The sequence below is a fragment of the Aptenodytes forsteri genome, unplaced genomic scaffold, assembly GCF_000699145.1.
Source record: "Aptenodytes forsteri isolate BGI_AS27 unplaced genomic scaffold, ASM69914v1 Scaffold243, whole genome shotgun sequence".
NCBI lineage: Eukaryota > Metazoa > Chordata > Aves > Sphenisciformes > Spheniscidae > Aptenodytes > Aptenodytes forsteri.
The window spans coordinates 1,243,097-1,248,699 of NW_008795314.1; the positions used below are offsets into that span (position 1 = coordinate 1,243,097).

A 5,603-nucleotide genomic window follows, 5' to 3' on the forward strand; every position below is an offset into this window, starting at 1 on the left:
TGGCCGGCCGACTCAACCACCCACCCACCTGTGAGAGCCACAGGGCAGGACTCGGCTCCCCTCGCCTGCACCCACCCACCCCCTGGCTGCATGTGTTTCTGCATTCTGCAAGCCAGGGATTTGCAAAATACTGGGTTTATGCAGACGGGTGAAGAAGCCGGTGGGGGCTCAGCCAGGCAGGTGACACTGAGCCGCTGCACTCAGACACCCCCCCACCTGTGAGAGCCACAGGGCAGGACTCGGCTCCCCTCCACCGCTGCCTGCACCCACCCACCCCCTGGCTGCATGTGTTTCTGCAAGCGGAGAGCCAGGGATTTGCAAAATACTGGGTTTATGCAGAAAGCAGCTGCCGTCTCCTGGTGGTTCCCATCTCCAGGACCCCCACGTACAAAAACTGCACCCAGCCCAGCCTGCAGCCTTGGGGGGACCCTGCCGAGACATCCCTGGCTTTTCCAACCATCCCACCCTTCCCGAGCCCAAGAGGGACGGGGCTGGGACAGGCGGGGAAGGCCAGCAGGACACATTTAGTTGCTTCACTGGAGAAGCAATCGGCAACTGGAGGCTCTCGGGGTGTACGGGACCCCCCTCTGCCACGGGGCCAGCTGGGGCATGCCCTGATCCTTCATTTAGCGCTGGGGGACAGAGGCAGAGGGCTTCCCACCCTGAGCATCTCGGGGTGCCCTGAGCCCTGCGGGGCCAGGCAGAGCAGACCCGGCCTCCCAGGGGGGGATGTGGGGCTGGGGGTGGGCAGGGTCCCCACCGGAGGGGAACAGGCTCCCATTCATCCCCACACAGAAGGGCCCTTCAGAGCCCCCCCGGCGCCGCCTCCAGCCCAGCCGGCAGGTGCTCAGGCCAGAAGGGGGGTATTGTGGAGGAGACAAGGGCCCCCTTGTTACGGGATCTCTGCTTGGGAGCCCGGGGACAGGTAGAGGCAGTTGGGGAGCGGAGCTCTGCCTCCCCCCCGGCCCCCGCTGGCGCGACGCTGCCCCGTGCAGCGGGCATTGGGTTTCCGTCCCTGCCACGGCCCCTGTCGACACCAGCAGCACTCACAGCCCTGCCTGGGAGAAGATCCAGACCCATTTGGCACCCAAACCCCGCTTCATGCCACCTCGGGGGTACGGCATGACACGGGGGGACAGCCCAGCGCCTCGCCTGGGTGCTGGCACCGGGGGCTGGAGCATCTCCCCAGGCGTGGATGGGGAGTCAGGGCCAAGCGGGCTTCAGTCCCAGCTCCCTCCTTGCACCATACCAGCACCGCCAGCTCTAGGCAGGGGACGCCGAGGGCAAAGGCATCCCCCCTGCGCGGGTGGCTGAGCGCTGCCAGTGGAACAGGGCAGCTTTTTAAGTCAAGCCAGTGAGTCTTGCCTCGGTGTCCGATAAAAAGGCAGCTCCCCAGCAAGAGCTGCTGCCCTGCAGAGCCCCCACCATTCTAAACATACACGCTCCAGTCCAGGGGCAAGGTCCCTGGCTTAGCCCAGCCCCGTGGCCACATCCTGCCCTCCAAACACGTGCAAAGAGCTGTCCTGCTGCGTACAGTACAGGAGTGCTGACACAGGGGCTGGTCCCAGAGCCGGGAGAGGGGTCGGGCCGGTGCTGCCCCCACCTCCCCTTGCAGCCACCAGCTCATCCCTGAGGCTCATCCCAGGAGCACCCGAGCTGGTGGAGAGGAGGGAGGGCAAACCCCCAGGAGGGTCCACCAAGGCAGGACTGAGCCATCCCAGGGAGATGCCGGAGCCACAGCTTTCTGCAGGGCCTTTCTGGTGTTATCGCTGTGAGCAGCTAAATAAACCCAGCTTGACCGAACTTGCCTCTTCCCTCGTCTTGCAGACGGGAGTGGAGCTGCCCTGGCAGGGTCTCTGCACAGCGAGGCACCGGCTGGGAAAGGCCATCCAAAGCCTGTTACGAGACCTTGTGGTTACACTGGAGGCTGCTCTTTCAGCCCATCTCTGCCAGGTACAGGCAGCACATGCCGGTCAGAGCAGAGCTCACCCATGCAAGAGTCTCTCAGCAGCTACAAGGAGAGCTCTGCGCGCTGAGTCAGCTTAGCTGCAACAAACCGCCGTGGGATCCCAAGGGAGCTCACCCTCAGGGAGCTGCCCCAGCCCTGCTTGCTTCCTCCATCTCACGATGCAGGAGATCCCCAGCCCACGTGCCTCGTGAGCAGGAGCTTATCAATGTTACCAGCACCTGAACGACGGACCAGGGACTGAAGAAACCTCCCTGTTCCAAACCCAGAGCCAGAACCAGCTCCTGCAAATCACCGAGCTCCCCGGAGCTGCGCACCCCCCTTCAGCCAAAGCCCCCGGTTTGGCCACCCACCCTTTTTCTGGCCGCAGAGGTGCAACCCACCACCAAACCCCAAAAGCCATTACCCTCACACACCTTGCCCAGGCTCGTGCTGCCTGGCAGCCACACACAAACAGCCTCTCCCAGCCCCGCTGCCTCCCCAGCCCTTCCCCATCAGGCTCACGAGCCCCAGCTGCACATCTCTGCCCACCCAGCCCCTCCTCAGCCCTCCAAGCTCTCCCACTCTTGTTCCTTGGTACAGACCCTTCCCTGGCTCATCCCAGTGCCTGCAGGACAAGATAAAGACCCGGGCACTGGCAGTGGAAGGGTGCTGTGCTACTTTCTGAACTGCCAGGGATGCTGCAGGAGCGCCTGGGGCAGCGCGGGGGTCTCAGGTCCAGCAGTGCTCAGGCTGGCTGGAGGGACGTGGGCACGGGCAGCCCTGACATTCGATGGGAGCTGGGACCCACCTCCACCCGTGGCCAGATATGGTGCGTGGCACTTGCTCATCGTTTCTTCCAGGACTTGTGCTGACCTGATAAATCCAATCCCTGTGTCGGCACCTCCCTGCACTCGCATCCCAGCTGTGGGTGCTGGAGCCATCTCCCCAGCACCGCGGCAGCCGTCCTGGCTGTGGCTGCTGACCAAACCCTGCCGGGGAGGGCGTGGGGCAGCTGCCCCCCTCCCCCCCCCCCCACCAGGTGGCAGCTCAGTGGCACATCAGGGAGCCAAATGCTTTGACATCACTTGCCAGGATGTGGTGAAGCACCTTGTAATACTTGGTTGACGCAGAAGATGACAACCCTCCCTGGGACTGGCCGATGCACGATGGGGGTCTGGGGAAGGAGTGGCCCGTGGCTGCCCGGGCACCGGCCGAGGCAGTGGAGCCAGCCAAGCCTTGGTACGCTCCCTCACCGCTGTGGCATTCACAAATATGATGTCTCTGGTCCACGGCCACCCCCCCGTTTCCGGAAGATAACAGCGTATATGAGTGTTGTGAGCACACACTCCAGCCTTATCTTCAGCAAACACTCCCAGGGCCCCGCAGAGCCATTTGAGGGAGCCGAAGCAGCAATGCGAACACGCTCTCAGAAGGCGTTTGCTCCATCCCACCGCGAAGGGCTAAGCTCCAGAAAGCATCCTCCCCCAGCGCAGAGCCAGAGTGGCACGGTGAGGCTGGGCAGACCTCTGCACTCATCCTGTCTGCCCTAAAAATAAAGCCACAAGCGGTGCCGGCAGCTTGCCGGTGGGGCTTCAGAGAGATGGCCGGGCAGGGAGCGGGACGGGGCTGTGCCCAGCCGAACGCCGGGGGCTCCAGGGATTTGGCTCCTTGCAGCCCTGCTGACCGCGGGGTGGCCAGCTCTGCGGGGATGGGGACATTTTGCCCATCTCCATAGGGGCCTCACCGCTGCCACCGGCTTTGTGCTGAACTGGAGGGGGACTCGGCATTGCCGTGGGTATCTGGCCTTCTGGTGATTTGGTGCTGGCAGCAGCCAGCATCCATCGGGGACAAACTTTGTCTGCCATGGAAGTCTGCATGGAGACACTGCTCACACAAACCTCCCCGCTGAAACGTGGCCGCCTGCACCGACATGTGAGCACCCCGACCCTCCCTTTCTGCCCCGACAGCAGAAGCGTGCGCTCTGTGATGGTGCGTCAGCCGTGCGGAACACCGGCCATCGCGGTTTCACCTCCGGACTCAGCCCCGCATCCGTCGGCAGGGCAGCACCGATTCCTCCGGGTGCGTGGTTCAGGCTGGACAAGCAGCGATCACGGGGCAGTGTGTTTGTAAACACAGGGAATTGGAGCGAACAGGACCCGCTCTGGTTGGGTCTAGCTTTAGTGGTTGGATTAAAGCCAAGAGGAGAAGTCCAGGAGAGCTTTGGAGCGCAGGTCAGCTCCCCGTTACCTCGCCCTGGGCTCCTCTCTGGGGCTGGACGAGCTGACCCTCGGTCCCATCAGTCATGGGGCAGGAGCCCAGGCTGGCTCTGCAGCGGGGGACCCAGGGCTGGGGCAGGTCCAGGCAGGGTTAGGCAGTGGCTGAGTTACCTGCAGCCTGCCATGTGGTGGGGGGAACCCGTTCCCGGCTCCCATCCCATGGGTCTCCTCCGCACCCTGCTCCCGGGATGGGCCACGGACCCTGTGCCAGGACACGGCTGGTTTCCATTCCCAGCTCCAGCATGGTCCTTTGGGCACATCCTGCTGCCCTCATGGGCCTCAGTTTCCCCTCTCAGGGACATCAGGCTCTTTGCAGGGAGTAGCTCCACACCCCAGCTGTGACCTGACCCAAGCACCGTGCGGTACGGGCCAACACTGCTGCCACCGGCACCGCTGCTCACCCAGCACGGCCAAGGGTGGACACAGCCAAGCTCTGCCCGGGCTGCTGGGGATACTTCTGCTCCACAAGCCTGGCAGGAGAGGGGATCTCTGCCCTGGGCAGGACAGGAGGGGGCAAGGAGAGCCCCCAGCTCCCACGTGGGGAAGAGAGAGCGTCTGGACCCCAGGGCAGCCCAGCCAGCTGCATCCCCAGCAGCTCCCAGCACAAATCTGGCTGCACTTGGCTCACCCTGTGCAGGACCGGCTCCGGTCCCCACAGCCTCCTCCATTCCCAGGCAGCACCCAGGCAGCTGGGCTCTGTCGCACCGACGGCACCCAAGAGTACCCAGCGTGGAGGCGAGGGACACCTCTAGCTCTCTCCTGGCACATTACCTGATGCTCACAGGAGAGGAGGGTGGCTGGTCCTGCAGGCCAAGTGCTGTGCGGGCTCCCTCACACCCTGCCCGCTCAGCCATGCTTCCCGGGGCTCCCTGGGGCACCCCAGCACCCTTGCCCACCTGGCACCGTGGAGACCCAGGAGGGGGCTTGGGGAGGTTGGAGGATGCAGGGAAGGCAGATGTGACCGCAAAGGGGGAGATGCAAATGCTGGAGTTTGGGAAATGCTGCAGCCCCTGGGAGTTTGCAAGCGGTCGGGGGGGCAGCCCTGGGGATCCGAGCGAGCTGCGGGCAGCCGTGCCCTGCCCCTGCGGGGGGGGGATCAGTGCAGCTCCATGGGGGCCAAACCTCCCCCCAGGACAATCAGGCGGCTCCGATACTAAATCAGCCCAGCGGGGACACACGAGGCTCGCAGAGGGTCTGGCTGGCTGCTGAAGGGGGTTTGATCCTGCCGGGGGCTGAGCACCCTCAGCCGTCCCCGGACCCAGCAATGTTTTCTTTGCACTGTGATGGGCTGAACCCACGCGGGGACCCCCGCAGCCCCCCACGGCCCCGGGGTCCCGCTCTGGGCACCCCTGGACTCGGCTGGTGGCCGCGGGCAGGAC

The 5,603-nt window shown here is 64.5% G+C and overlaps 1 protein-coding gene across 1 annotated transcript in view; it reads right to left on the reverse strand.

The window, feature by feature from the left end:
• Positions 1 to 5,603, reverse strand: part of ST6GALNAC2 (ST6 N-acetylgalactosaminide alpha-2,6-sialyltransferase 2) — a 9,948-nt gene that overhangs the window by 3,999 nt on the left and 346 nt on the right. The gene's annotated exons all lie outside the window — the stretch shown is intronic.